This window comes from Oncorhynchus mykiss, chromosome 23 (assembly GCF_057628025.1).
Source record: "Oncorhynchus mykiss isolate SJ-2025 chromosome 23, ASM5762802v1, whole genome shotgun sequence".
Classification (NCBI taxonomy): Eukaryota; Metazoa; Chordata; class Actinopteri; order Salmoniformes; family Salmonidae; genus Oncorhynchus; species Oncorhynchus mykiss.
Genome location: NC_143044.1, coordinates 15,684,608 through 15,699,485, shown reverse-complemented (window position 1 = coordinate 15,699,485; position 14,878 = coordinate 15,684,608). Strand labels below are relative to the sequence as shown.

The window sequence follows — 14,878 nt, the reverse complement described above, 5'->3', positions numbered from 1 at the left end:
GCTTACCTATTGCAGATTCAGTCTTCCCAGCCTGGTGCAGGTCTACAATTTTTTTCTGGTGTCCTTTGACAGCTCTTTGGTCTTGGCCATAGTGGAGTTTGGAGTGTGACTGTTTGAGGTTGTGGACAGGTGTCTTTTATACTGATAACAAGTTCAAACAGGTGCCATTAATACAGGTAACGAGTGGAGGACAGAGGAGCCTCTTAAAGAAGAAGTTACAGGTCTGTGAGAGCCAGACATTTTGCTTGTTTGTAGGTGACCAAATACTTATTTTCCACCATAATTTGCAAATAAATTCATAAAAAATCCTACAATGTGATTTTCTGGATTTTTTTTCTCATTTCGTCTGTCATAGTTGAAGTGTACCTATGATGAAAATTACAGGCCTTTCTCATCTTTTTAAGTGGGAGAACTTTCACAATTGGTGGCTGACTAAATACTTTTTTGCCCCACTTTCTCTGTTTATTGTGACGAAACCCTATTAGCCTGTATAACAGCAAATAGACTCTGAGGTACATTTGGCAGTAATTGGTCAAATATGTGACATAGGCCGAGCATTGAAATTAATCAGTATTCTCACGCATTAATTATAGATGTTATTCATTCACAATATTAGTGCTGTAATGTCCTTCAGTTCTATCCCTGATCAAATGACGAAAAAAAAGCTAGATCATTTTAGACTGATAAACAGATGCTTAATCCAGAAGTCGATGAATAATATATTGGCTTTTTTTTCCACACCTGGAGATATGTTGGATGGGATTAGATACGTGTTGCTCAAATGGAGATGATTAATTTCATGATTACTTTTTTCCATGTTCTGATTGTAGTAAGGTAATCACTTCAATAACAGTGTTTTGCAGGTTTGGCTTTTGCTTAATTGCAATTCGGTTAAAGACAGACATTTCAAAGAAATGGCATAGTTTATTCTGTATGTGTATTTTGTGTGTAACGTGGACCTTTACAAATACGTACTATTCCCATGGAGTAACAACATTACTCTTTATGCTTTTGATTGGACAAAACATTTTACCAAATGGTTTTGTATCTCCACAGCATTCAATATACTGTGTCTACTCTTACAAGGAAGAGGAAGGAAGGGCTAATTTAAATAATTTAGCAGAAGTCCTAGTTCAGATTATTAGAATCTTGAGTTACTATTGGTTTAAGTTCACTCAAAATGGTTTAGCATTGACTGAACCTATGTACTAAACTTATGTACTTCCTCATCTTGACTCAAGTAACCAGTGACTACATTCAGTAATGCTGACCCATTGGCTAAATCCATGCATGAGTATCTCTTCATCTCCTTTTCTTTATCAGCACCAATTTGACACCACAGAATATGTTAAATAAATGTGTAGTTGAATGAATCACTTGTTTTTATTATCTTGAGAGTAATGGTATCACTGCTGTTTCTGTTCACTAGGTTCATACACTTGAACACATACAGAACACGCCCATGGTTGTCCAGGGTTGTTATATGAATGTCAAGATCCATTTCCGTGCTCTGACATTGTTTGCTGAAAAGATTCAGATTGCCATCTGCCTGAGGAATAATTCAATGGTTGCCATAGAAGCACAATTATATTACAGCTGTGAAATCTAATCCTGCAGCCTTTACAGTCCCCATCAGGTATGCAGTTGGACATGGGATGGATGAAAAGAGGAGGGAGAGATTAGATGAGAGGGAGTGGATATGGATGAATTGTCCATCTCTGAGGAGAATGAGTCTAGATAGAGGTCAATTTAGCCATTTTCCTGCTAATCTGAAGTGGGAATTGGCTGTGAACTGTTTACCATTCCATCAATAGGGAGGACACTGGGAAGCCGTGTTCACTTCACTTTGTTTGCAAATCGTAAGAAATAAACACAAAGGCTACATTGCCCATCTTTCATTATTCCTATTCTGCTTGGAGTATGCTGCAAGATTTTGGCTTTCGTTCATTAAAATCTTTACAAGGATTGAGTTGCATAGTATTGTGTTAAAGTGTCTGGCTTATATAAAAATATATTAAATCTCATAGAAAATGTCGTTTATTTTGAACTGCCCTGTATACCCATATGTGCTGATACAATCCACATGGTTTATGTTTCAACCCCTGGTAGTATGCTCCTACTTGGCTCATTTGGCATATATTGCAGACCATAATTGCAAACCACCCTGACTGACAATTGCAAACCACCCTGGTGTGTGTTCTACTAAATCTAAGATTGAAGGGTGCATCTGAGCTTATTGCTACTATACATCTGTTTGTGAGCAGCTGGGTAATTACAATTGGGATGAAGTTAAGAGGCACTAGAATGCTGTTACATATTTTATTTAGTCTGCCTTGTGTCCTTGAAGTAGGATGCTTAAGAAGTATTCTGTTACTAAGAGGCTTGTTGGAGTGAGAGAAAGTAAAATGGAGAGAGAGAAGAGGCAGAGAGACCTTGTATGCACTTGTGTGCATATGCATAGGCTAAATCTGTCCCTGGAGGAGAGGAAACATGACACATTGAAGTATCAACCTGAGTTTGCATGTTACAATGCATTAGTCACACTGGAGCAAACTAAGTTGATGAGTTATGCCTGCCTTTCACTTCCCTGTAGGGAAAGCTGTGGGAGGAGGTTGGCTTTCCAAAAAAATACACAACAACGTTTCCGTGTAATCATAATGATGAACTGTGTGGGAATGGAATTGCCCATGCTCCTTATATGGATTGTGGGATGTGGGACTGGGATGTGTCAGTTATAGTGCACTGCCTTGCAAAACCTCTGTCTCTGTTATCATCATTGGGCCTTGCTATAAGATTACTGTAATAGACCGTTTATAGCAGCATCACAAAGCGCAAGGTCATCAAAAGGACATCAGTTGTACATCAGATATCATTAAACAACTTGATGTGTCCTGATCTGACTCAGTGGAGAGGATGTTCATTTATAGGGAATGCCAGTGGTAAATGGAGTAAATGTTGAGGGAGAAGAAGGAAGTGTCTTTTCACTTTACTGTGCCCGTCTGCAAGCTAACACAAAGAGCTGTTTCTTTAAAACGTAACTTTAAGCAGTTCATGAAACCCGGCTGTGAGAAGCTAATTTGAAACATTTGAAAAGATGACGGTGCTGCGTAGTTCTTGAATGGCATCCTAGAAACTGAAACTGTAAAGTACAGTATGTTTTATGATTCCCGTGTGGCCCAGTTGGTAGAGCATGGCACTTACAACGCCAGAGTTGTTTGATTCGCACGCGGGGCCAGTACGAAAAATGTATGCACTCACTACTGTAAGTCGCTCTGTGTAAGAGCGTATGCAAATTTACTAAATTGTAAAATAATTATGACACTACTTACCATGTATTTCCCATCATTGTGGAATAACTGTAATGTTTATTTTTCAGCATGATGAACACGTGAAGAGTTCTGATAAAGTTGGACCCCACGTTGTAGGAGGATACATTGAGTTGTAATTGTAATGATTATGTTTGCCGGTTCCTGGTCCCGCCTTGGCTGTGGCCTAGAAGTGTAATTTTTGGTCCCCTAAAACTCAAGGGTGGGGATCTCTGGAGTCATTGGTTGAGGTTTGCTTTGCTCGTCCATCCACACTCTAAATCGATCATAGTCGTTTATGACATGAAATGCAATATCTGTGATGAATATGTATCTAGCATTAGCATTTCAATGGCACATCTCCACACATCCACTTGGCAAAACCTCATCAAACGTCCCCACACATCCGTGTTCAGTATGTCTAGAAACCACAACTACAGATGTTAGTGACAAGGAATGTTAAACACCTTACCATAAGATCAGCTGTTCTCTGTGAACCTATAGCTTGATTTCCTATCCTGCATCCCAGAAATATATCTACATGCACGTGGAACAGCCCTTTTATTAACTCTTTCTGCTTAAAGACGCCTCGTAGTGGAGCAACTAGCAAGACACTTCCCTTAAAATACAACATAATATTTTGTCATTAACTAAGAAGCCTACAATGCATTTGTAATTCCAACACCGGCGTTTAAAATGTCACATTATTTTGAAATATTTTCCAACCAATGTTTTGGCTGCTATGTGTAGACTATGCATGGCTTATGCACTACTTGATGATGTGTGTTTGTAAGTAAGTATGAATGAATGATCAAGTCACAGAGGAGTACTACACGATGACTTCACACATACAATGTTAATGACTGGCATATGTCCTCTCTCTTAGTCAATGGGCAAATTGAGTAATTATTCTGGCCTATAGCATGTGTCTACTTTACACTGTAAAACCTTTCCCTGTAATGTGATACGCCATCACATCTGGTTTGCACATAGTGGGACTATCCTTTGTTTTTCAACAGGACAATGACCCAACACACCTCCGGGCTGTGTAAGGGCTTTTTGAATTAAGGAGAGTGATGGAGTCCTGCATCAGGTTGAGAATGTGTGTATAGACACACACACACACACACACACACACACATACAAAAAGTCCTCAATCTACACACAATACCCAAAATGTCAAAGGATAAAACAGGTTTTAATTATTTTTTGCAAACTTCTATCATATGTACATAAGTATTTAGACTCTTTACTCTGTACTTTGTTGAAGCACCTTTGGCAGCGATTACAGCCTCTAGTCTTCTTGGGTATGACTCTACAATCCTGGCACAACTGTATTTGGGTAGTTTCTCCAATTCGTCTCTGCAGATCCTCTCAAGCTCTGTCAGGTTGGATGAGGAGCTTTGCTCCACAGCTATTTTCAGGTCTCTACAGACATGTTTGGGCTCTGGCTGGGCCACTCAAAGACATTCAGAGAGTTGTCCCGAAGCCACTCCTGCGTTGTCTTGGCTGTGTGCTTAGGGTTGTTGTCCTGTTGGAAGGTGAACCTTTGCCCCAGTCTGAGGTCCTGAGCAGGTTTTCATGAATGATTTCTCCTGTACTTTGCTCCATCTTTCCCTCAATCCTGACTAGTCTCCCAGTCCCTGCCGCTGAAATACATCCCCACAGCATGATGCTGCAACAACCATGCTTCACCGTAAGGATGGTATTGGCTAGGTGATCAGCGGTGTCTGGTTTCCTCCAGACGTGACGCTTGGCATTCAGGCCAAAGAGCTCAATCTTGGTTTCCTCAGACCAGAGAATCTTGTTTATCATGGTCTGAGAGTCCTTTAGGTGCCTTTTTGCAAATTCCAAGCTAGCTGTCATTTGCCATTTTACTGAGAAGTGGTTTCCGTCTGGCCACTCTACCATAAAGACCTGATTGGTGGAGTGCTGCAAAGATGGTTATCCTTCTGGCAAGGTTCTCCCATCTTCAGATGAACTCTTTCAGAGTGACCATTGGGTTCTTGGTAACCTCCCTGACCAAGTCCCTTCTTCCCTGATTGCTCAGTTTGGCCAGGCGGCCAGCTCTAGGAAGAGACAATGCCTCGACACAATGCTGTCTTGGAGCTCTACTGACAATTCCTTTAACCTCATGGCTTGGTTTTTGCTCTGCCATGCACTGTCAACTGTGGGACCTTATATAGACAGGTGGACTTCAATCAAGTTGTAGAAACATCTCAAGGATGATCAATGGAAACAGGATGCACCTGAGCTCAATTTTGAGTATCATAGCAAATGGTCTGAAAATAGTTATGTAAATAATTTTGAATACATTTGCTGATATGTCTAAAAAACTGTTTTCGCTTGGTGATTATAGGGTATTGTGTGTAGATGAGGAAAAACATTTATTTAATCCATTTTAAAATAAGGCTGTAATGTAACAAAATGTGGAAATAGTCATGTGGTCTGAATTATTTCCGAATGCACTGTAAGAATTCCCACTGTAATGATTCTAACATACATTTTATAATCACCTTTGGCAGTGACTACAGCTGTGGGTCTTTCTCTTTAACTATCCAAAAGCTTTGCACACTTGGATTGTACATTATCTGCTTATTATTATTTTCAAAATGCTTCAAGCTCTGTCAAATTGGTTGTTGATCATTGCTAGACAACCATATTCAAGTCTTGCCATAGATTTTCTAGCAGATTTAAGTCAAAACTGTATCTTGGCCACTCAGGAACAATCAGTCTTCTTGGTAAGCAAATCCAGTGTAGGTTTGGCCTTGTGTTTTATTGTTTATTGTTATTGCCCAGCTGAAAGGTGAATTCATCTCCCAGTGTCTGTTGGAAAGCAGACTTACCAGGTTTGCTTGTGCTTAGCTCCATTTGGTTTATTATTTTCCTGAAAAACTCCTGACATAGTGTATGCTTAGCGATATTCCATGTTAGGGCAATGTGACTGATCTAGCCCCAGATAATAGTTGGTAATTGATATTCACATATTTTTTAATTGCAAGTAATGCTTTACTTCATTCCCTTCCTCGTCTGTAAATAATATCATAGTGACGTAACGTTAGTAAATGTCCAGTAGAAAGCTAAAGCAGCATTATCTTTCCAGCTCCAGACATTATTCACAGGGCCATTTCTGTCTGGATACACATTGATTCATATTTGACTGACAGCTTCTCTAATGTGATTTGTTTGTGCACGACCTGGTCAGGGGGTGGGGCTGTGCCATCAGTGACGGTCCTTGGTCAGTGTGGGGTTCCTGTTACTATATCTGCTGGGCTCTTGCAGGCTACTGTGCACAACATGGTGATCAAGGATTGAGGGCAATGTTTTATCAAATCAAATTTATTTATATCAGCCCATCAGCTGATATCTCAAAGTGCTGTACAGAAACCCAGCCTAAAACCCCAAACAGCAAGCAATGCAGGTGTAGAAGCACGGTGGCTAGGAAAAACTCCCTAGAAAGGCCAAAACCTAGGAAGAAACCTAGAGAGGAACCAGGCTATGTGGGGTGGCCAGTCCTCTTCTGGCTGTGCCGGGTGGAGATTATAACAGAACATGGCCAAGATGTTCAAATGTTCATAAATGACCAGCATGGTCAAATAATAATAAGGCAGAACAGTTGAAACTGGAGCAGCAGCACGGTCAGGTGGACTGGGGACATCAAGGAGTTATCATGTCAGGTAGTCCTGGGGCATGGTCCTAGGGCTCAGGTCCTCCGAGAGAGAGAAAGAAAGAGAGAATTAGAGAAAGCATATGTGGGGTGGGTTTTATCATGTTTAGCCTTGCTTGTTATTGTGCAATTGTTCATCTACAATTTTGTTTTTTCACATTCTTGGATTACAAGTGCGGAGTGCAATTGAAATAACTTTACTATATTTTGTGACGTTCAGTGCTGTTGTACTTGACAAATCACTCATTTGTCATTAGGCAATGCTCTTTAGATCATTGTGTTGCCATCACAAAAACAACTCCCATTCTCCATGGGGGGTCCAGGAAGATTATGTATGCTCTCGCTGTCCTTGGCTGAGCCATACCATAAGAAAACATTTTCATGGTTTGTCATGGTATAGAAACAGACGGACACAATAGTCACAAAATGTTGTACTGTGTCTACTAAATCATCAGGGAATAGATTATGACCTTGTGATTTGTGATAGTGTCGCTTTTTTTCTCTCAGACATGTATGTTGTAGTCTCATCAGTAAACTGGTCTAGCTAAAATATGGGTTTAATGAACACTGCTTCAATTAGTGAAATGTATACTTCGGCCAATTTTTTGTATTACATTAGGAACATGTGGATTTATTAGTTTGTATATTTTTGTTGCTGCGAAACAGTGCACCTAGATGCATTCAGGGTCAATCCACTTAAAACCCTTTTGAAAATATAAAGTAATTTGTATGTTGGCATACACTAATAGATGGTAAACAGCTTCCATATGTTGCGTGGGTCAATATGTGCTTAATTTGACTCAATCAAATCAAGTAAACTAGGGATGCACCGATATGACATCTTTGTCCAATACCGATATCGAATATTTTCCTTGCCCCCCCAAAAATGATTACGATAACCGATATTTAAAATTTTTGTGGCCTTTTAAGCATTCTAGTACAGTTAAATAGTTAACACACACACACACATCTCAGTGCAAGAGGCATCACTACAGTCCCTGGTTCAAATCCGGGCTGTATCACATCCGGCCCTGATTGGGAGTCCCGTAGGGCAGTGCACAATTGGCCCAGCGTCGTCCGAGTTTGGCCATCATTGTAAATAATAATTTGTTCTTAACTGTCTTGCCTTGTTAAATAAAGGTTACACACACCACATACACACCAAACCACACTGACCAAAAAGTTATTTTGTTGGCATTTACGTATGTCCCCATTACCAGTAAAACGTAATCAAAACCTATTTCTTTCACTTACTTGCTGTGCTGTTTCGTTGTTCATTTGTTCAGTCTCAACCAGGATTTCATCATACATGTCAACCATTGAAGTTTCAGCTCTGTCTGTCCTTGGCCTCTCTTCCTCAATGCGCAATGTCACCATGTCCGTTTCCATCTTGTCCAGCTGTGTAGTGTACAATATGTAACACTTCACGTAAACCCTTTTTCTTGTCTGCATCGAAGTAGCGGTCCTTGTACCTAGCAGTGAGCATGGTGGCGACACAGTAAAGAGGCTCAGAGAGAATACCACCGAATCGCTTGTTCACAGCCTCAAGAAAGGTTGTATGATTTAACCCCATGGTGTGTGTCGGCAGTTTTGTTGAGCAGGCATTTCAATGCCATGATAGAGGGTATCACGCCTGCTGCAGACGCAGTTGTCGTGTCTCTGACTATGATTAAATTATATGACATGCTATTTTATCAAATCAATTACCTAACGTTTAATTGATTACGTGATTTAATTAAACCATGCAACAATTAAGCCATTAATAACTTGGGGCACCACGGAAACATTCATATATATATATAGGTTGGTTATCTCCCGAATCCACTCTCTTAAAGATCTGAAGATCTTTACTATCAATAGCAGCCAATTATTAATCGTCACGTTATTCAGTCTCATATTCTTCCGGTGCCGACAGAGATGGCCGCCTCGCTTCGTGTTCCTAGGAAACTATGCAGTATTTAGTTTTTTTTATGTGTTATTTCTTACATTGGTACCCCAGGTAAACTTAGGTTTTATTACATACGGTCGGGAGGAACTACTGGATATAAGAGCAACGTCAACTCACCATCATTACGACCAGGAATACGACTTTCCCTAAGCGAATCCTCTGTTTTGCCCACCACCCAGGACAATGGATCGGATCCCAGCCAGCGAAACAAAACAACGATGCCTTAAAAGGGGCAGACGAAGCGGTCTTCTGGTCAGGCTCCGGAGACGGGCACATCGCGCACCGCTCCCGAGCATACTACTCGCTAATGTCCAGTCTCTTGACAACAAGGTTGATGAAATCCGAGCAAGGGTAGCATTCCGGAGAGACATAAGAGACTGTAACGTTCTTTGCTTCACGGAAACATGGCTCACTTGAGACACGCTATCGGAGTCGGTACAGCCAGCTGGTTTCTTCATGCATCGCACCGACAGAAACTAGCATCTTTCTGGTAAGAAGAGGGGGCGGGTATGCCTAATGATTAACGAGAGGTGGTGTGATCATAACAACATACAGGAACTCAAGTCCTTCTGTTCACCTGACTTCCTCACAATCAAATGTCGACCGCATTACCTACCAAGAAAACTCTCTTCGATTATAATCACAGCAACATATATTCCACCCCAAGCAGACACATCGATGGCCCTAAACAAACTTTATTTGACTCTATGTTAACTGTAAACCACAGATCCTGAGGCTGCATTCATTGTAGCTGAAAACAAGACTCCCTATATTCTATCAGCATATCGATTGTGCTACCAGGGCTGGTAAAACCCTGGATCATTGTTATTCTAACTTCCGCAACGCATATAAGGCCCTCCCCCGCCATCCTTTCGGAAAAGCTGACCACGACTCCATTTTGTTGCTTCCAGCCTATAGACAGAGACTAAAACAGGAAGCCCCCGCGCTCAGGTCTGTTCAAAGCTGTTCCGACCAATCGGATTCCACGCTTCAAGATTGCTTCGATTACGTGGATTGGGATATGCTCCGCATTGCGTCAAACAACAACATTGACGAATACGCTGATTCGGTGAGCGTGTTTATTAGCAAGTGCATCAGTGATGTCGTACCCACATCAACTATTAAAACCTACTCAAACCAGAAACCGTGGATTGATGGCAGAATTCGCGCCAAACTGAAAGGGCGAACCACTGCTTTTAATCAGGGCAAGGTGACCGGAAACATGACCGAATACAAACAGTGTAACTATTCCCTCTGCAAGGCAATCAAACAAGCTAAGCATCAGTATAGAGACAAAGTAGAGTCGCAATTCAACAGCTCAAACACAAGAGGTATGTGGCAGGGTCTACAGTCTATCAAGGATTACAAAAAGGAATCCAGCCCCGTCGTGGACCAGGATGTCTTGCTCCCAGACAGACTAAACAACTTCTTTGCTCGCTTTGATGACAATACAGTGCCACTGACACGGCCCGCTACCAAAACCTGCGGACTCTCCTTCACTGCAGTCGCCGTGAGTTAAACATTTAAACGTGTTAACCCTCGCAAGGCTGCAGGCCCAGGCGGCATCCCCTACCGCGTCCTCAGAGCATGTGCAGACCTGCTGCCTGGTGTATTTACGGACATATTCAATCAATCCTTATCCCAGTCTGCTGTTCCCACATGCTTCAACAGGGCAACCATTGTTCCTGTTCCCAAGAAAGCTAAGGTAACTGAGCTTAACGACTACCACCCCGTAGCACTCACTTCCGTCATCATGAAATGCTTTAAGAGACTAGTCAAAGACCATATCACCTCCACCCTACCTGACACGCTAGACCCATTCCAATTTGCCTACCGCCCCAATAGGTCCACAGACGACGCAATCGCAACCACACTGCCTTAACCCAACCACACTGCTGTTCATCGACTGCAGCTCAGCATTTAACACCATGGTACCCTCCAATCTCGTCATCAAGCTCGAGACCCTGGGTCTCGACCCCGCCCTGTGCAACTGGGTACTGGACTTCCTGACGGGCCGCCCCCAGGTGGTGAGGGTAGGAAACAACATCCCCACCTCGCTGATCCTCAACACTGGGGCCCCACACGGGTGTGTTCTGAGCCCTCTCCTTTACTCCCTGTTCACCCCCGACTGCATGGTAATGCACGCCTCCAACTCAATCATCAAGTTTGCAGACGACACTACAGGGTTAGGCTTGATTACCAACAACGATGAGACGGCCTACAGGGAGGAGGTGAGGGCCCTCGGAGTGTGGTGTCAGGAAAATAACCTCACACTCAACGTCAACTAAACAAAGGAGCTGATCGTGGACTTCAGGAAACAGCAGAGGGAGTACCCCATCTATCCACATTGACAGGACAGTAGTGGAGAGGGTAGTAAGTTTTAAGTTCCTCGGCGTACACATCACGGACAAAATGAATTGGTCCACCCACACAGACAGCGTGGTGAAGAAGGCGCAGCAGCGCCTCTTCAACCTCAGGAGGCTGAAGAAATTTGTCTCACAAAAATTACTCACAAACTTTTACAGAATCACAATTGAGAGCATCCTGGCGGGCTGTATTACCGCCTGGTACGGCAACTGCTCCGCCTACAACCGTAAGGCTCTCCAGAGGGTAGTGAGGTCTGCACAACGCATCACCGGGGGCAAACTACCTGCCCTCCAGGACACCTACACCACCCGATGTCACAGGAAGGCCATAAAGATCATCAAGGACATCAACCACCCGAGCCACTGCCTGTTCACCCCGCTATCATCCAGAAGGCGAGGTCAGTACAGGTGCATCAAAGCAGGGACCGAGAGACTGAAAACAGCTTCTATCTCAAGGCCATCAGCCTGTAAAACAGCCACCACTAACATTGAGTGGCTGCTGCCAACATACTGACTCAACTCCCAACACTTTAATAATGGAAAAATTTATGTCAAAATTGTATCTCTAGCCACTTTAACAATGCCACTTAATATAATGTATACATACCCTACATTACTCATCTCAAATGTATATACTGTACTCTATACCATTTACTGCATCTTGCCATCTTTATGTAATACATGTATCACTAGCCACTTTAAACAATGCCACTTTTATATGTTTACATACCCTACATTACTCATCTCATATGAATATACTGTACTCGATACCATCTACTGCATCTTGCCTATGCCGTTCTGTACCATCACTCATTCATATGCAGTTATCTGCACGAACCCTAGCTAATAAGTTGAATCAGCAATACACAAATTGGCTTAATTATTTATTTACTAAATACCTAAATAATCACACAGAATTACATATATACACAGGAAAGATCATACATCGATTACTAATCACTTCATGAAAAGCCCCTAGTGCTAACCCGATATGACGGCTGGTTACACAAAGGAATGGGGTTGGAATGAAAGAGTGGGAAGACTGAGGGACAAAGAGATTGGGTCTCTATCGGACCTTGAGAAGCTATGCTACCGTAAATACAGAATATTATGCCTTCTAATATCCACCCATTCAGAAAACGAAAATGCAAGATATATTTACACTGAGCAAGGTGGGATAGATGGGTCGAAGATGGAAGACTGGTTACCCAGCAGAGATCGCCATTGTCCTGTGAAGAATCTTCTGAAGAATCTTTCTGATCATAGTGTTATAGAGTGGATACGTTAAAGTACCTTGTCTTTATTAGGAGATTGTCTGTCCTTTCCTAGGCCACGTACGTTTTCAGCTGCAGCTGATAGCTCAACGTCTAGGAGGTATCAATTCTTATTTTGTGAATAATCGTCAAAGTTCATACCAAGTTGCCACAATCAGCTCACGCTGTATTCTGGCTTTTCTAGTCGAAAGTCCTAACGTTCGATGACTAGTGACTATATCGACATAACTTGAAACGCTGCTCAGCAAGGAAGAAGCAACTGCTCCAAAACCGCCATAAAAAAGCCAGACTACGGTTTGCAACTACACATGCGCACAAAGAGCATACTTTTTGGAGAAATGTCCTCTGGTCTGATGAAACAAAAATAGAACTGTTTGGCCATAATGACCATCATTATGTTTGGAGGAAAAGGGGGGAGTATTGCAAGCCGAAGAACACCATCCCATCCGTGAAGCACGGTGGTGGCAGCATCATGTTGTGGGGGTGCTTGCTGCAGGAGGGACTGGTGCGCTTCACAAAATAGATGGCATCATGAGGGAGGAAAATTATGTAGATATATTGAAGCAAGATCTCAAGACATCAGTCAGAAAGTTAATATTTGGTCGCAAATGGGTCTTCCCATTTGGGACAATGACCCCAAGCATACTTCCAAGGTTTTGGCAAAATGGCTTAAGGACAACAAAGTCAAGGTATTGGACATGGACATCACAAAGCCCTGACCTCAATCCTATAGAAAATATGTGTGTGGAACTGAAAAAGTGTGTGCGAGCAAGGAGGCCTACAAACCTGAATCAGTTACACCAGCTCTGTCAGGAGGAATGGGCCAAAATTCACCCAACTTATTGTGGGAAGCTTGTGGAAGGCTACCCGAAACGTTTGACCCAAGATAAACAATTTAAAGGCAATGCTACCAAGTACTAATTGAGTGTATGTAAACTTCTGACCCACTGGGAATGTGATGAAAGAAATAAAAGGTGAAATAAATCATTCTCTCTACTATTATTCTGACATTGCACATTCTTAAAATAAAGTGGTGATCCTAATTGACCTAAGACAGGGAATTTTTACTTTGATTAAATGGCAGGAATTGTGAAACTGAGTTAAAATGTATTTGGCTAAGGTGTATGTTAACTTCCGACTTCAACTGTAGGTATGCACGTCAGTTTGACATCGGTTTTGCACATCGGCTTTAAACTAGACACCGATGCCGATGTTGTAATTTTAGTTACTATCGTCCGTTTCCGATATGCTGACCCATATATCGTGCTTCGCTAAAGTAAGCCAATGAACAGTGAAAGTCATGAACTATCAACAGGGATAAGTAACTGTTTGTATAATCTGTGTCAGCAGTTTTAGAATGTGATCATTATCATGTAACCCAATAGATGCTCCTTATCTGTCCCAGGTTCTCGTCCATTATTTTGAATCAGTAGAGAACTGACATTGCACAATTTTTCCTAGAGGCCCCATTTTCCCATCACAGCTCTGTATGAGACGGGTTCTCCAGCTAAGCTCACTGACTCACCTCTGCTCTGTCTCTGTGGCCGGGTGCTAACAATCTGGCTTTGTGTTTCCACTTGTGGGTAGAGGAACTCTGGGGCTGGGAGAGTGAGAGGGGGTGAGTAGGCACTCAGAGCCATGCTTTTTCCTTCGTACACTGCTAGAGCCATAGAGTAACGCCACAGTCAATGCTTTGTTTTGGGCGCTCAGATTCCAAAATGCAACAATGTGTAGCAATACTTAGTTGTTTAGAGCACATTGGAATGAAATACTGTCAATTCCAAATATGTACAGACCTGGGTGTGTTTTGTGTAGATGCCATAATAAAAACAGCATTTTATATGTGTTTGGCTTGGCTGTCATGTAAAACATTTTAAGTATTCAATGTTTCTATTGTTGAGAGATAGAATAACTGATTGTCTATTCCTCACTCTGTTCTGAAATTCTGCCGTGGGTGGGATTAGATTGCATGCTTAACGATTTAATAGCTCTTGAAATTTTCATATTTTGCTTTGCCACACTGTGTGGGCTAGAACAAAGGGGTTTGTCTCAGTGCAGACAAAGGAACAGAATAACACACACATGCACACACACACACTCACTCGTGACTGTGAACACTACACCCCTTCTCTTTCTTTCTCTCTCTTTTCCTCTCTCTATCCTCGACCCTCCCTCCTCTCACCCACACAGTCTAGCATAGTACAATCTCTCCCTACGGTACAGTTCACTCAATCAGACACCCACTCCTGGTGTACACAGGAAGTAGCTTTATTAGTTTGTTCATCTCTTTTATGAAGACTTTTCCTCTGAGTCAGGCC

The 14,878-nt window shown here is 42.1% G+C and overlaps 1 protein-coding gene across 4 annotated transcripts in view; it reads left to right on the top strand.

Moving 5' to 3' along the window:
- The window catches only part of LOC110502487 (receptor-type tyrosine-protein phosphatase epsilon), a 66,269-nt gene that overhangs the window by 5,484 nt on the left and 45,907 nt on the right, over positions 1-14,878 (top strand). Inside the window, exon 1 of one of the 4 annotated variants that reach the window (XM_090216939.1) lies at positions 14,044-14,178. The exons of the other annotated variants lie outside the window; for them this stretch is intronic. The gene's annotated coding sequence lies outside the window, so the exon portion shown is untranslated. Of the gene's footprint in view, positions 1-14,043; positions 14,179-14,878 lie in introns of those variants that run through there. 4 annotated transcript variants of the gene reach the window in all.